At 37.2% G+C, this 17,454-nt stretch overlaps 1 protein-coding gene across 1 annotated transcript in view; it reads left to right on the top strand.

The window, feature by feature from the left end:
- LOC134848029 (uncharacterized) overlaps window positions 1-17,454 on the top strand; it is a 498,722-nt gene that overhangs the window by 263,165 nt on the left and 218,103 nt on the right. The gene's annotated exons all lie outside the window — the stretch shown is intronic.

Raw genomic sequence — 17,454 nt, 5'->3', positions numbered from 1 at the left:
TCCATGGATAGTAATCGATTATATTGAATTTTCGTGGTCTGTCTCAATAAATTTCGATAATAATGGATTATTAATTGATTAAAAATGGATTATAATGAAACTATTTTTTTTATTCAATAAAATCCGAATATAATCGATTATAATCGATTATTTTTGGAACAAAAATGAAACTTGTTTTCGAGGCAAAATAATCCATTATAATCAATTATAATCGATTATAATGGATTTTTTGGGGAGGTTAGTCATCAAATATACAATTTTTTTTTCAAAGTTGTCGGATTTCCTGTTTAGTGCAGTCGCTACGCATTAGATTTTTAGGCTTCATAAAATGTTGCATTTTACTTCTCAGTCTTTATAGTTTGGTCTTATATACCCCGTTTACCTCCTTCCCTGTCCCCCCCCCCGTTTTCCTACCTGTTTACACCTCCCCCCCCCCCCCCCCGTTTTCCCCACCCTGTTTACACCCCCACCCCGTTTCCTCCCTGTTTACCCCCCCCCCCCCCCCCCCGTTTACCCCGCCCCCCGTTTTCCTCCCCTTTCTTACCCCCCCCCCCCACCCACATCCCTGCCAGTTTAACACAATCTCCACCCACCTCCCTGCAAGTTTACCACAATCTCCACCCACCTCCCTGCAAGTTCTTATCACTACCGCCACAGAAGACTTTGGGGGGAGGGGGGTTTATGACCCCCAGTTTGCCCCCCCCCCCCCCCCCCCCGTTTACCTCCCCTCCCCCCACCCTCAGTTTACCCCCCCCCCCTCCAGTCTCTACGCCCCCTCCCCAGTCCCCCTCCCCCAGTTTACCCCTCCTCAATTAACCCCCCCATCTTAGTTTAACCCCCCCCCCCCCATTTACTGCGAGAGGGGGGTTTGGGGCAAATGCGGACTGATGGGGGGCAAAGTGGGGGGGGGGGGGGGGGGGGGGAAGGTTAATTCGAGTAGGTTTAGATTGCGAGTAGGTCGTGAGTAACGCAGTAAGGTTGCAAGTTTTGCCAATGATTTTGCAAAAAAAAAATAGATTATAATCAATTATAATGGATTTTATTTGGATTATAATAAACTTTTAATGGATTATAAATGGATTATAATTCATTACAATGGATTCTAATGGATTGTGGTTTTACGAAAATAATCGATTATAATGGCAATATAATCGATTACGTGGTCTAAATTTGCCACAACAATGAATTATAATAACAACATTTTATACAACATTTTTCCATTATAATCGATTTTTTATCCATGGAACTCCGGTGCGGGTTGTACCCTAAAAAGCGCCTATAGGGTAAAGTTTTCATAGAGCTCGTAATAAAGCACACCTTATAAGCTCGTATTAAAGCACCCGGGATTTTCTGTGCAATATCTGAATTTCTTTATTTCTTACATAAGTTGATTCTCAGATCTGAAATTTTTTACCTCAGATCTTGATAAGAATTAACAAATTTCAGATCTGAAATTTGATTCTGAAATAACCTTGAAAAACAAAATTTTAGATCTGAAATCAAATCTGACAAATCTTTTGTTAAATTATAATTTATGCATTTCGAGCAAAAAAATGAGTTTTATTTTTTGATAATTCTGCTATAAACAATCATGTTTAAATTAACTAGCGGTAAAAAAAACTTCCGAATAATTTCACAATTAGTTTTTTTTTCGAACTAATTCTTTTGTTCAACTGTGTTAAAAAAATTCAAAACGGTTATAATACCTGTCAAATTTTTGCTTTTCATGCATTAATAATGCATTTTCAATGTTTATCTCATGATTGGGGAAACATAATTTGGCTCTCTCCAAGTTGAGACGTTGCTGAGTACCTGCTAGTAGCTAGCAAAAGCTATCAAAATCAAAAAGAATCAAAAATGGCGAAAAATGTGTCAGAATGATTGATTTTTCAGATCTGAAGTAAACTAGAAAAAATAAATTTCAGATCTTAAATAGATTTTTCAGATCTGAAATAAATAAGAAAAACAAAGAAAAATAAGTAAACATGAAGTAGAATAAATGACAATTTATTGACAAGGGAAAGGAACAACATACGAGCTGTTCAGCTCTTCACGGAGAACCGCTGTTATGCCCCTGGTTAAGATTGAAATGGCAATATGCTCAGTGGACGCATCATAATCAGATGCAGTAATGCAGCGGCTACAGAAGAAGTTAAAAATTCCAGAAAAACATTTTTGAGGTAAAAGCTTTACGCTGTTGAAAAATTAAATGTTGAAGGAGATTGGTAAGAATAGAAAGATAAAAACTGTCAAAAAAATTCACTATTAACGCCATAAATCAAAAATAAATATGTTGCGGTAAAATCAACAGAGTGGTTAAAATCCAAAATTGTTTGTTTCTATCCATCAAACACCCTTTTTTAGAGGTTTCTGTTTGACAGAAGAAAAAAACAATAGAGCAGAAAAAGAATGTACTTTCCATTTGAACTTTTTATGGCAAAATAGGATGTTAAAATTTATTATAACCGTCTATATTACAATTAGGATCAGTTTTTTCCTGTTTGTCTGTATAAACTATTATCAATTAAAATGATTCATAAAAGATTAACCGCTTGGAAAATACCACGAGTTTGCACTCCCTTTTAAATCGGGTCGTAGAACGCAATTGTAAAATTTGAAATCAAAGCCCACGAAACAGCGAAAGAAATTTGGAGCTATCCGTAGAAAACACAATTGCAAAAACCATTATTGCAAGGATCTTGAAGCAAAAGATTGAAGAATACTATTTTCCCAGAGCTCATGACTCGAACTTCAACAGAAAATATCCAATATAGCAAGTCTGCAAAATGAATGAGAAGACCTTCAAGTCTAAAACCTGAAAAAAATACATAGAGTAATGAACCACCTTTGGAAGCGGTTGAAGAAGGAGTACCTACCTTCACTAATGAAACGCCCCAAGTGGAATGAAGTGCAGCGACCATTGAAGTGTGAAGACCTAGTGTGGGTACTCAAAGACATCACGCTGCGAGGTATAAGGCCGATTCAGGAAGAGATGGCACACTACAAGTAGTGACCATGAGAATGGTTTACGGCACCTTCAACAGCTCCGATACTGCTCTTGATAGGGTTTTTTTATTTTATTTTTACAACGCCTTTTGCGCCGTTCCAAACAATTCGGGTCCACCGGGAGTACATTGCCGAAGCAACTATTTTTTCCCAATTTTTGTAAGTCAAAAGTCACTTTGATCAAACAATTGTACTCTTTTTGATAAATGATATCGACACTCACGAAACAAACCAGATTTAAGAAAATTGACTCTTGGAGCCATGTTTTGACGTAAATTGACAAATCAACTACATGTTTTGGAAGTCTCTTTGACAGATCATAAAACAATTCTTTGATTTTTTTTGCAAGTTTTGTATGGAATTGATTGCGCGTGAGCGAATTGTGAAACATATTAACAAAAAAAATAATATATACACTTAGACAGATTTTTCAATTTGAAAAATCAAAAAACTTAAACAAGAATGATAGCCGGGAGGCTGAAGTAGCCGCAAGCTGTTCTCACTGTCACCACTCGTGTTGTGCCTTTTCTTCCTGGATGTTCCTCCACCACACGTCCAATCGACCATATACCTCGCGGCGTGAGGTCTTTAAGTACCCACAGTATGTCTCCAACCTTCAATGAAGGCTGCATTTCAATCCAATTGGGGTGTTTCATTAGTGAAATTAGGTACTCCTTCTTCAACCGCTCCCACGGATGGTTCATCATCTGTTTAACGTGGATCCGTTTTTTGTAATTTGATAGCATGCTGTCGTCGAAAACTCCTGGTTGGAGAATGATGACGATTGTTCTCTTGGCAATCTGAATCAAGCGTTCCCAAGCACCACCGAAATGAGGGTCTTATGGCGGATTGAAGAACCATGGGAAATTTTGCTTTTGTAATTTGAAAGAGCAGGCTTTATTGTCAACCATTTTTAGGGCGTCTTTTAATTCTTTGGAGGCTCCAACAATTGTTTTTCCGTTGTTGCTGAAAAGCCTTTTTGATTTCCCCGTCTGGCTATAACCGACCTATTGCATTCAAAAGTGAATCAGTGGTCAGATTTGGACAGTTTTCAAAATGACCAGCTCTAGTTGGAAAACAAGTTAAGTTACTCTCGTAAGGTTTCTCAATGTCTGTTTTGTTTTCGATGTAGAACGGGCCGGTATTAGTGAATAGGAAATGATGATTTTCGTTGGTGTATCGCCTTAGTGGTAATGCCGCCATGATGAGTTGAAAACTGTCTGCTTTGTATTGTCGATAAAGGAGACTGTGATGAGCGATTGAACGAAGAGCTTGTCGTATCCCAATGGTCTGGCAGCGCTGCTGCACGAAAGATTTGACGAATTCTTGTCCTTGATGCATAAAAATCTGGTGCGCATGCTGCAGAAAGAGTTTAACTATTGGAAGAGCTGATATTAGGACCAGCGGGTAACGTGATTCAGTTTCCATTTTTGGGACAAATTCGAGTCTGCTGCGCAAACGAAGCATCTCTTTTTGTTCCAGGTATAGATTGAATTGAATCAGTTTGTTCTTCGCATCCAGGCGCCGCTTCTGTTGTTGATGTTTGATCCTTTAACTGAAAGATTCTCCCTGTGCTGCTTTGATGATATAATTTCTCGCGCGTTCTATATCGTTACTAGTTGAATGTTGTCGTTGTTTTCGATGTTTTCCGTTGCAGTCTTTGTCATTTTTTCACGAGGTGTTTAAATTTCGGAAAAAAATGGAAACTGCCGCGATGGTCAACAGAGTTTTTTCCCCGAGAAGAAACGGCCGATGTCAAAGACTAGAGGAGCCAAAAACGATTGCTGTGATGCACACACTGAGGCAATTATTGAGATGCTTTTAGCATCTGTTACGAGAGACTTCAGTAGTTGTTGAGATGATGATTGTGACAGCAGAAAAGGTTACTCGTGCTAATATCGCCAGAGGATCAAAATTTGAGGTTACAAGACTGAAAAGCTTCCAGTGTGTATATTCGTGGGCATCCCCGCTACTTACTTTTGGAGGCTCCATGGAGAAGTTGTGCGCTGACAAATTTCTGTAAAACAAACTCCCATGCATCGTTGGGTAAAGATGTTGAGTGAATGTAGTCGTCCATGTAAAAGTTTGTTTTTACCGATTCAAAGGCAACGAAAACTTCGCAATGTTGTCTTTTGCAGATTTTTGTAGAATGTAGATTGCACAAAATGGATAGAAAATTGCTCCGAAGATGAGTCTTGAAAACTGGCAATGTTTTGTAACATTATCGTGATTCCAGAGAAAACTTAGCACGGAACGGGGTTCTGCGTGTATGCAATTTTGCCTAAATATTCCTTCGATATCAGTTAGTGTCTCAATATCAAATTTACGAATATATGGAACCGTAGAAGGACTCCACTAAGGTCTGCAAGCAAATATGGGTCTGTTAACCGATTGGTAATTAGAGATTGGTCTTTGAACTTGGAGGCAAAGTTTTCAACCCGCCTTACCCTTCTGGGCTTCTTAGGATTTACAATTTCGTGGTGAGGCAGATACCAAAACCTAGAAGACACTTCCTTGGTAAAAACTGCTGGCTGCGCGTGAGATTTTTTCCAGTTCCGTAATTAACGTCTTTTCGTGTAATTTCTTAGATCGGGCTTTTTGCGAGTCTTTTTTGCAATAATTACAATTTTTTTAGAGCTACCCTGTAGCAGTTGCTGACACTTGAGTTGGGTCTCCAGCGAAGACCTATTTCGTATCGTCCATTCACAAGTCCTATTGTGTTATCCAAGGATTGGAGAGCAAGCTTGTCGTCGCAGCTGTAGTGTTTTTTTTGGGTACGGTGATTCCGTTTTCCTCGATTTTCCAAAATTGCTGTGCAAGATAGTCTAGAGGTTGCTTTGTTTTTTGTTGCGAGTAACATAGAAAACAAAAAACCGATATTTTTTTTGAATGAGTGTCGTTGTCTGTTTTTGTTCATTGGGATTCACAAGCTAATTACCATCCAAGTTTTGTCTGTGCAGCTGAAGGTATAAAAATGTTTGCTTTAAAAGCCTGTAGAGGGTATGTAAAACAAGAATGATTTTAAAGCAAGCCAAGTTCCAATCTTCCCATATCGAAGTGTGGAAAATGAATATCAGAAGCGTGTCGGAGGAGCTGCAAATCTCGTTCAAGTAAAAGACGTCTGCAGCCGGTATATTCAAATAAGGAGTTTTGTTAGAGTTACTCATGGAGAACTTAAAATCCGGTTTCTCAAGCGGTGAGATGTGAACGGGATTTTTAACCTTTGCAACTGGCATTTTTTAATCAATGTCGACATAACGAAAAGACCTTGATGTGTGCTTTATAGATGGAAGTTGTAGTTTATCGGCTATTTCATCAATAGTGAGGCTAAATTGACTCCTGTGGCCAATTAATGCAAAACTTGTTGTAATCGTTTCACCATGGCAGAAAGAGACCGGCGTTAGTTTAGTTGCTCAAACCATAGAGGTTGTTCTGAACAAAAACCTAATTGTCTGCGCATTCGTTGTCTTTGTTTTTTGTTGTGTTGACATCTCTGTTTCTTGTAGCTGATGTTGAGAATTGTTTGAGCGCTCGGCAATATATCGGCTTAAATCTAATTGGTTTTGGAAACCGTCTGCTTTCAGGTTTGTGGTTTGTGCGTTTTTGAAAAAAGTCAGCAAACTGCTGATTAAGTCTTCGGTTTTTCTGGGTTGCGTGTTCACTACCATAGTTGGAAACCCAAAATGGTCCTTTACCCCAAATTTTGGTTTGGCGATCCAGGAGGAAGGTCCTAAACAAAATTCAACTATCGATTAAGAAAACTTTAATAAATGAACAAGAATTATTCAATCTACGCTATATCAGAGACAAAACCAGCACTCGATTGAAATGTCACCCATTTTTTCAAATCGATGAGTGAAAAACAGAGTGACCTATAAGCGAACAATTTAATTACACAATGGGTACAACACTTACAAACTGTTTTGGCTTGCTCTTTCGAATGCCCCGAAAGAAAACATGTAAGCGGAGGCGCCACAAGAACAAAACTTTTTTCCCGAATAGGTCACAGCCAAAACGTTAGTCAAACAAACAAAAATGCTCTTTTTCCAAACTAAGTATTTCTCATTTTTCGAATTAGGTTTTTCTCTCCTTTTAATCGCCACTTGAGTGGTTAGTTTTTATAAATACTGCCAATGTACCAAAAATTTTAATCGCCACTTGAGTGGTTAATTTTTATAAATACTGCCAATGTACCAAAAATGTACCTGATAGAATGAATGAGATGAGTTATCAAACTCAGAAGAAGTGAAAATCAACAATAAAAACTGGGCGGAAAAAACTGCAACTATTTTTAGCAATAGTTTTATATACTAGGGCAGGCTTAACAGAATGAGATGAAACCAACGGCACGAGACGGAAACCAGGCAATCTTAGTAACCTTAATAAAAAAAATAGTTTATAGCTCGAGGTTGTAGCAAAAGCCTTTATTGTCAAGTTTCAATTATTGTTCCGATTTTCAAAAAAAAGTGACAGATTGGCTGTGCTCGGGATGGTTGTTAGTTCTCTGGTTGTTATTTTTCGACATTTTAACTAGTAGATTTTTCTTGATCTTGTTAACAACCACCACCCCCCTACTGCAGTAGAGGGGAAATAGTTAACAAGGTACAAAATTTGTATATGCTTAACTGTTCAATTCTTTCTTTTTAAGGGGGATATTCGTTACAAGGTACCATCCCGCATTTAAGAAAAGTGAAAATTATTATGGATTTCTGTGATCTATAATGTTGTAATTATAATCGATTCCCATGTTACGTTCAGGCAACAAAATTGGACTAAAAATGGATTTAAATCCATTTTTTCTCGCCAAAACAAAATGCATTATAATTCGTTTTGAATCCATTATAATGGATTTTATAATAAGTAGGAAATCACATTAAAATGGATTTGTTTTCCAGTTTTGTTTCGCGAGTCGTGAAAAATTTTGCAAGAATTTCAGCATTCATCATTTGAGTGATGCGGAAACTTTGCAAAGAGAGTGTGCGGCCTGACCTAATCCATTTCAAAACTTTAACTCAAATTGCAAAAAGATTCTGTTGAGCTCTCCCCCCCCCCCCCCCCCCAACGTTTGCCCCTTCGCTCCACTTCAATCTCCCTAACTTTTGCCCCTTTGCTCCCCTTCCCCCACTGAATCCCCCCCCCACCTGAACAACCCCCACCTGAACAACCCCTCCCCCCACACCTGAACATCCCCGCCTGAACAACCCCCCTCCACCTGAACCCATCCCCGCCCCACCTGAACCCACACATCCACCTAAACCCACCCCCCACATGAACCCCTCTCCCACCTGAACCCACCCCCCATTTGAACACCCCACCTGAACCCGACCCCCCCCCCACATGAACACCCCACTTGAAAACCTCACCTGAACCCACCCCCACCTGAACACGCTGGGGGGAGAGGGGGATTTTTTGTAAATGGGCAAGCGCTGGGGGGGGGGGGGGGGGTAATGTTGAGTAAAATAAAAAGTAACATAAATATCAAAGTTAGCTGGAAAAAAAATCAATTGAACAACAAGTAACCAACGTAACCAATTTAAATTTAAAACTTAGAACAGACTAAGTGCATTGAAATTCGCATCTCAGTAAAGTGAAAAATTTTATTATAATTTAGTTTCAGTGTCAGTGTCCACCAAAGTGAAAAAAAATTGATTATAATGGATTGAAAAAGGATTTGTTGCCTCGAAAAATAGTAATATTATAATCCGTTTTTAATTGATTATAATCGATTTGTTTTCACTTTTGTGGACACTGACAAGGAAACTCAATTATAATCGATTTTTGTTCATGAACTCCAATGCGGGATAGAGGGGGAAATAGTTAACAAGATCCGATTTTGTTATTATTTTGAAGTTATTGTTGTCTAGAGCTCATTTCAAAAAAGATATTTATTGTGTGCTTTTCTATCGTATTTATAGGGGTTTGAAGATTCTCAATTTGGCCGATTTGGAACGAGCAATAAATTTCATGCTATTAACGCGTCAGCGAAATTTAGTTCATCTTAGAAATCTTTTCAAATTGAATTGAAAAATAAAAAAATAATTAATAATTATATAGAAAAAGTTCCGTCATAAATAGCTTGTCAAAAATGTCGATTTTTGTCTGGAAAAACACCCGAGCACAAATAATTCTTCATTTTCTTGGAAAATTGTCGGAACAAGAAACTTCAATGGGACGAGTGCTACATTACAATCTATCAGAAAAAAGTAATAATAGGCAGAAGAGATCAAGGAAAATTTCTGATGGCAGAGTATTGGAAAAAGTAACAAAAGACTAGTTATGAACTCCGAAGCTATAAAAAATATACATCTGACTCGACGTGGTAAAGTGAACTCTTCATCTGCCGATTCTCGTAAGAACTAGCGAACATATTGAAATAGACCAGTAGAAAAGATAAAACAGACACAACACATTTCGGTAGTCTAGTAAGAAACTGTAGTCTTCGAAAAAAAAATTTCAAAAGACGCGCTCAAATAAAAGCCAACAGCGCAAGAGAAGACGTTTCGAAACTGATAGAAACCGTTAAAGTTTGTGTTTTACGGAGAAGCCAATTCATTGCTGAGGTCTATGATGGAACCGGTTGAGATCATGCGTCACAAACCAAGCAACAAAACCGCAGTAAAATAGTGGCAGTCTAAATTTTTGGATGTTGTCAAAATGTATTTTATGAAGCTGCAGCATATGTCACAAAAATGAAATTTGGAAAAAAGTGTTGGTTGGAGAGCAATCATCAGATAACTTGGGCTAATCAAACGACTTGATAAGCTCGCCTTACTAACTGATGTCATTATCTAGTTTTTTATTAAATCTTCTTATTAACAGGTTGTCTATGACCTCGACTACTGCTAGTGATCTCTACCGAAGTGAGCGAGTTAAGTGTATTGCATTCTAAGTTACAAATAACGCACATTTTAATTAAACTCTATTCTTTGTTTTCTTGTTTTTTAAGCTTAGTTTACCTAGAACAATGGCGCAGTTTTTATGGCGCAGTTTTTATATTTTTATGGCGCAGTCATCTGTTAACGAATCTTGTATGATGGGAGCCCCCCCATCCTCACAATACCACACTATCAACCCCCCTACCCAATGGAAAGACTTGAGGGATATGTTCCAATTGGCAATAATAGCCAAAGAGAATATCCATATTGAAAATCAACTAAATCCTTCGGATCTCTTAAAAGCTGAAAGCCTGCAATTAGAAGAAGAAAACCAAAACAAATCTACGATGGCCAAAACCGAGCGGATAGCTAGAAACATTGAAGAAAAAGAAGATTCGACGAATCAGAAAGTATTCAAACTTGAAACTAAGATCTTTAATAAAATATGCATAGAAAAGTCGGACAAGAAGATTCGCTCAAGGCTAAATTTGGTTCTACGAAGTGAGGGGAATCGCATTTATGCACAAAATTTCTTACAATTCAAAACTCTAAGAATAAACTTCGCTGAACTTTGCGAATACCTCAATCAAGCATTTATCAGAAAACCTACCCTGACTTTCGAACACCACAAGCTACTGAAGAGATGCCAGAGAGATAAGAGAGCTGGGAACAGTTCTGGTGCGCGCTAGCTGAGATGGCTAAGGAATGCGATATTTCCAGCAGAAAAGACGAACGGATTTGTGACCTTTTTATCAACATTATGAATAGCGAAGAAAGACTGAGAGAAATATTATAAACCTTACCACCACTCAAAGCTCTAAATGTGGCTTCAAAAGACGAGAAGCCAACCTCAAGCCATTCAAATATGACAAACAGTTTTAAACCTTCGTATACTGTACTTTATAATTCTGAAAACAACCTCGGAGTTCGAAGAAAAACGAGAACGAACAAACGGTGTAGATAGAGAAAGCTCATTTATGAAATTAGCGGACAATTCGTAAAGGGCCAATTTGCTCTCTGCCCTGCAAAAAAAAGTCTGTACATCCCCTACTTCCGAAGGTCAAATTAACAAAAATTTCAAATCAAGAAGAAAAAGGTAAATATTTTATATAATCACGAAATTCTGAATACCGAGTTTGTAAATCAGTCGGAACAGCCTTTTGTAAATAACCATATACACAAAGAATGCTGAAGTGTAATGAAAGCATGGTTAGAGTCAGGACAAAGCGACAATATTCGACGAAAAAGGCAAAAAACCTTAAAAAAACTACTGATTATCGTTTTAGGAAAGGATAATTTCGTACAACTAAACATCAAAGTCGCCTCGGCCAGCCCAGTAAGTTTCCTAAGATAGAACTTGATTCTCGAACCTAAGGTAAGGGACCCATACCTAAAAACCGACCCAGTCGATCAAGCGACAAATGATCTCTATAGTGTTTTTAGTGACGACCCGAGAAAGATAGGGGCCAAGTCATAGTACCAATCAGATCAAACGAAGGGTCCTACGAGAAAACAGCATTCCTAATTACGGACGGACATGAAGGATATATCCTCGGGGCCAAAATATCCTCAAAATAATCTACCCGACGTTGGGAGTGAAGTGGCCGACAAATTTTTTCACCACTTCAAGAGCACCACTGAAAATATTTCGGCTGAAAATTCAATCGGATTGTTCAAAAACCAAACGGTTTTTTGTTCAAAAAAATTTTTATTCTTTTTTCTATAGAATTGGAAAAATAGACAATCAATTGAAGGTTACACGTTTTCATGAGGCCTTGAAAGCGATGCAACTAAAACAAAATATTAACATAAAGGTCGAAAGTTGTGAGGAAGATAGATTTAGCGGTTCATTTGTCATCACTTGCAAGAAAAACATATCAATAAAGCTCGCGTTAGAAAATTTTAAAAACAAATATTAGATGCTAAAAGTTTTCATAATATAAAAGATAGTATGGCATCACAGCTTTCCGAAAAATGCGTCAGAGAAGTTTGATTTGCAAATTTAGATATCAAAAACGCTTCAAGCCAAGTGAACTTCGACAATGATACGAGCAATCAATGCAGTTTTAGCAGTGTACGAGGAAGTATAACCCGTAAATACAGTTTATAACGGGATATTATGGACGAGGCGACATACATTTCAAAAAGTATTTGACTCAGCCATTGAAAATATTCTTTTTACTAACGTTTATCTAGACACGATGTCTTGATCTATTTCAAAGGAAGCTTCGAGCAACACTTTTATTTGCTCTTGACAGAAATAAAATTGTCAAAAAGTGGTCAACATGATATTTATAAAAAAAATGATGGCTCAGGAGCCTTAATCTCCATTCCAATCCTTCGGAACCTAAAAGAAGTCGGAACCTAAAAGAAGCTCGCGACTTTGGCAAGTCACTTACGAGCGTTACTGAACAAGAAGTCAATCTTTAATTGGTCTTACGACGACACAATTTTTTTCGAGAAAAAAATCTGAAATATTTATTTAACAGAATTTCACGTCAAAATGATTTTTTTAAAACAGACGCCTCTCACAATTGTCTCGACCTCGAACAACTCCAGGAGAATGACTGGAGACGGATCTTTTATGCAAGTCGATGTTTTAACACAATGCAAGTCGTCGTTATGTAAAGCCGATGCAACCGATGTTGGATGAGAATTTGAAATGATAACCAATCACAAAGCACATCTAATCGCTTTATGTGCTCCAAATCTAACCGAAGTTCTAATGCAAGTCAATGTTTGATGAGAATTTGAAATGATAACCAATCACAAAGCACATCTAACCGTTTTATCTTGTAACAATGGGCAAAACATTCCACAGCTACTTAACAAAATCGGTTGAAAGTTTTTCACCATTCAACTTTTCCACAAAAAAACTTAGCTGGCAAGAATATGGGTTTTACAGACGTCATTTCAAGAATTCCAAATAAAAAACCCTCACCACCCCCAAACTACGACAAAGCAATTGCAACGGCAAGAAATTTAAAAACCAATTCGCTTATAAGTTTATCGGATGTTCCACTAAAAGATAAGTTTCAACCTAATTAAAACCTGATTGGTCAGGTTTCGAAAAATTTTACTGAAGCAATACTACTTGATAAGGTTATTGCATCTACTATAAGCTTAGTTAGTTCCAGTAACTTAGTTACACAATTTTGCAGTTTTAACCACTGCCATTCCAATTTTTGTACCCACAGGCCTTCTCCGTTGGAGTATTTCAAAACCTTTAAAAAACATTTTCAAATTCTACTTTTTCAAAAAAATTTTGTCGTTTTCAAAATTATTAACTTTTGCTATGGAATCTACAGTTTTAATTACGGTAAATGCAAACAGTGGAGTTTTAATTAACCCTCTTCATCCGCTATTAGCGTAAATTTTGCTGTCAAAACAATTTCATCCGATCAAAAACCATTAGCAAAAAAATCAGCGTGATTCTCTCAAATTGAAAGAAAGACGTTAGAATTGAAAAAAAACTTTATATCAAAAAAAAAAGATCCGTTACTCACTGAAGAAGGCAACATTCTGCTACAGCTTTGGAAGAGAAAAGGTGATTACATACCACTAATTATGGTTTCTAGTTTCAACAGTTTTACAATTATCATCACACTGCAAACGATTTGTTATATAACCATTAATTTATGTTTACCCTATGTACTCAAAACAGCGGCCGTGAAATTACTACGAGGTTCTCATCTAGGGCAATAGGGGTTAAACACTTTTCGGAATGCGTCCGGTGGCCACATATTAACAGCAAGATAAAGTTCCGTTAGATCAATTGTTCAGATTGCTTCAAATCAGTTAAAAACTTAAGCTCTTGATATCTGAAAAAATTACCACCGGCTCCATGAACAAAATTTTGTAATTGAAGACCCAGGTCTATTGGATTCAAGTTAAGGCTCTTAAAAAAAATCGTGTCATGTATGGATAGATACTCAAAACTTCCGTAGGCAAAAATCACTTCAAGTGCTTCTGCCAAAAAAGTTATCGATTTCCTGACTGATTCTATTCAAATATCTGGATTTTCAAAATCGATTAGGGTTGATTAAGAGTCACGTTAAACCGGGACCGATTTCAAATTATTTTTTGATTCGAAGAATCGTAAAATCTTTTCTTCTACAGTGCCTGACCATCTTTCAGATGGACAAATAGAAACATTTGAATATAATGTCAAATTAAAACTGCAAACGATTTCTTAACAACTAAAACTGCAAACATTCTGAAACAACTAAACTTTTACTAATAGATTCGGTTTCAAAAATTATCTGGAATTTAAGGAGCACCATTCAATCGAACATACGTATTAAATCGTTCGAAAAAAAGTTCAACAGAAAACCAAATATTCATTGGAAAAACTTTGTCAGTCAAAACAATAGTGGCATTTTAGACAACGGAAAACCTTTTTTGTCAAATGATAGCGCGGCAGACGACAGAGTGGAGGACGGACACTTTAAAACCCCTTAGGAAAACAAAAGTAGACAACCAGAAGACAAAGGGTACGACTCAGAGTCAAGTCCATCTTCCCCCAGTAAGATTCGGCGAAAAGTTCCATCAAGAAGACAACTAGACTATGTAGTGATTAGTAAAATCTGTCATGAAAAATAATATCTTTTGAAACGTTCCTAGAAGTTTTTGGACATCCAAAAATTTTTAAAAGATGTGCTACAATAAAAGATTTTAATCATTTTTGTGAAATAGTGTCGAAGAAAAAGAGAATGGGCCCCAGAAAACAACAAATGGTATCAATTTTTTCATCGGACATTGTAACAAAAATCAGAATGACCTCAAGAAAATCAACAGAAGCCGAAACCAACAGAGATTCCTACCGGAGAGAGCTAAAATTTCTCCCCAGGTTTCTTTGCTGAAAAGGAATCAAATTTTATACCCTTTAATCGTGTAGGGACGTAGCCAGAGCAAGGCTTCTTAGTGACCACTCAAATCCAGTAGTAAAATATAACCCAGAACCAACTGCAACGGATAACCAAATTGAATCGGGTTCTGTAGATTTAGATTTGAACACAGAGTGAGCATCAGAAGAATGCTTGAATAACATGATTCCGGCAACCGCCCCAAAGTGCACTTGACTGGGATCTCAATTTTTGTAAGCGCTAATTGAAATATAGCCCATTATTAGTACCCTTGATCCCAGAAATTGTGTAAATCTGATCATCTCATTAATAATTTCAAATAGGAAGTGTTCTTTTTTGTATCGTAGAATTCTCCGATTAAATTCATCGGATTTAAGTTCAACATTCATTTAGTATCTCGTCGCATATCCTTCAGTTGGCACAAAAAACAGTTTGAACCATCCCTTAGTATTACAAAATCTCCTTAATAATATTGAAAATTCAACACAGTTAAACTCAACGAGACATTTCCGCTGGGTAAATTTGCAATTTTGAAACGTAGCCTTCCTAAAACTTCATAATTACCATTTAGAATTTCTTTTGTAAAGCGCTTTCTTACGAACAAATTAGTTAGTTGTGATTTAGTTTAAACTTCTTCCTCCGCCAAGCGGAAACGCTAGCGGTTTCCTCCATAACACATATTTTAATTGAACTTTTTTCTTTACTTTCTTATTGTATTTCCAGCTTTTTAGTTAGAACATCATAACATTTTATTACTAACAGAAAACCATTAAAATTGCAGTTGACGCGGCTAAAATTATCAAAAGTGTCAGTCAGAAATCTAACTTGCACCGGATTTCCAAAGTTAATAATCAATTATGTTGTCGTTTCATAGACAATCTTCCTAAAATTGCTAAATAATCAATTATAACCAACCAAAAAGCTACCGTTTTCCTAAGAAATGATACCTCTTCATAATTGATTATAATCCATTACAATCGGCTAATTTTTGGAGAAAAATTAAATCTTTTTTGCTTACAAAATAATTCATTTAGATTCAAAAAGAATGCATTAAATTTTGTCTTTTTTCTCTGTTCACTTTTGCGTGACTGGTTTGGATACCAATATCTGTTGGTTGTTATTTCTAGTTTATTTAATTCATTTTTCTGATTTTCAAAACGTGCTATTTTTTTAAGTTTTTTTTTTTAAAATTTTTTCAATTTTTATTTCAAAAATAACCAGACTAGACAAGAAATGACTAAAAAGTACCTATTTATGATCGAAACGTTTTAAATATTTGTCCAGGGTCATATCCTTGGGTTGTTTGTCCTTTTACTTGCGACCACAAGTTTTACCCGCGATCGGATAGTTACAGTCCTTTTCGGAAACTTTTGTTTGAAATAGTTCATCGGAACGGGCAGCTGTTATGGTGAATGGTTTCTGCGAACAAATAAGACTCGTTTACAATCATTAGTACAGTACTGGGGGATCCAATTTCATCAGAAAAGTTAAAAAAAGTGTTTTTTGATGCTGGAAACCGTTTACCATTTTCACTGCCTTCTCCGCCCAACTTGTTTTCAGCTGGATCAAATCTGTCCAAACTTGACTTTTGAAAACTCAGAAACGCTCATTACTCGACCCATGCGCAATAATCCAAACACAAACGATTTTCGCAGAACTCTCTATTTTTTCGATAGGCAATAACTGATAGGCGTTGTATTCGAGGTCCACGACTTACGGAAAGACTTTGTAAGTCGTGCCGCATACCGTTTTGAGACTGGATTTCGCAGTCGCGCCGCGTGCTTATGTCGCGCCGTCAGTCTTTTCTTAAATCGCGCCGTCAGTCTTTTCTTAAGTCGCGCCGTCAGTCTTTTCTTAAGTCGCTCCGTCAGTCTTTTCTAAGTCGCGTCGTCAGTCTTTTCTTAAGTAGCACCGTCAGTCTTTTCTTAAGTCGAGCCGCTTGAACTTTTATTAAGTCGCGCCGCTTAAGTCTTTTCTTAAGTAGCGCTGCTTAAGTCTTTTCTTAAGTCGCGCTCTTAGGTCTTTTCTTAAGTCGCGCAACTTAAGTCTTTTCTTAAGTCGCGCCGCTTAAGTCTTTTCTTAAGTCGCGCCGCTTAAGTCTTCTCTTAAGTCGCTCCGTTTAAGTCTTTTCTTAAGTCGCGCGGCCAGTCTTTTCTTAAGTCGCGCCGCTTAAGTCGTGGCGCTTAAGCACTGTTACCCAAAAGTGTCAGGGGACTGCGAAGAAATTGTATGCCTGAGAAAATTTAGTCATATTTGGGTGATGTATCAAATTATTTGGAAGATACGGCCAACATTCTTGCTGAACTACATTAAAACTACTTTCATACATTGCAATACTCTTTGTTAAAAAAATTTCAGTCGACTTAATTTTTTCATTAGCTTAGAACTTTCAACCACAGTCTTCACCGTTGTCTAACGAATCATTTTTCCGATGATGATCAAATTTTTTGGCGGAAAATAACGAATCAAACTTTTCGGCGGAGAAGTAACGACGCAAGAACCTCTCAGCGAATGGGAAAAACGCGCGAAAATATTCTTGTTACAGTTATCGCAAAAGACCCATCGACATCTTAGACTTTTTCACCAACCGAAAAAGAACAGATTCTTTTTGAACCCAAGCTTAGAGCCCCAATTCTCGAGCGAACTTCATGGTTTAAAGATCGAAAAGTAAAATGTCGCCGGGAAATACTAACGCTATAGCATGAGAA

Source organism: Symsagittifera roscoffensis, chromosome 1, assembly GCF_963678635.1.
Source record: "Symsagittifera roscoffensis chromosome 1, txSymRosc1.1, whole genome shotgun sequence".
NCBI classification, from domain to species: domain Eukaryota; kingdom Metazoa; phylum Xenacoelomorpha; order Acoela; family Convolutidae; genus Symsagittifera; species Symsagittifera roscoffensis.
This window is presented reverse-complemented; position numbering and strand designations above follow the sequence as displayed.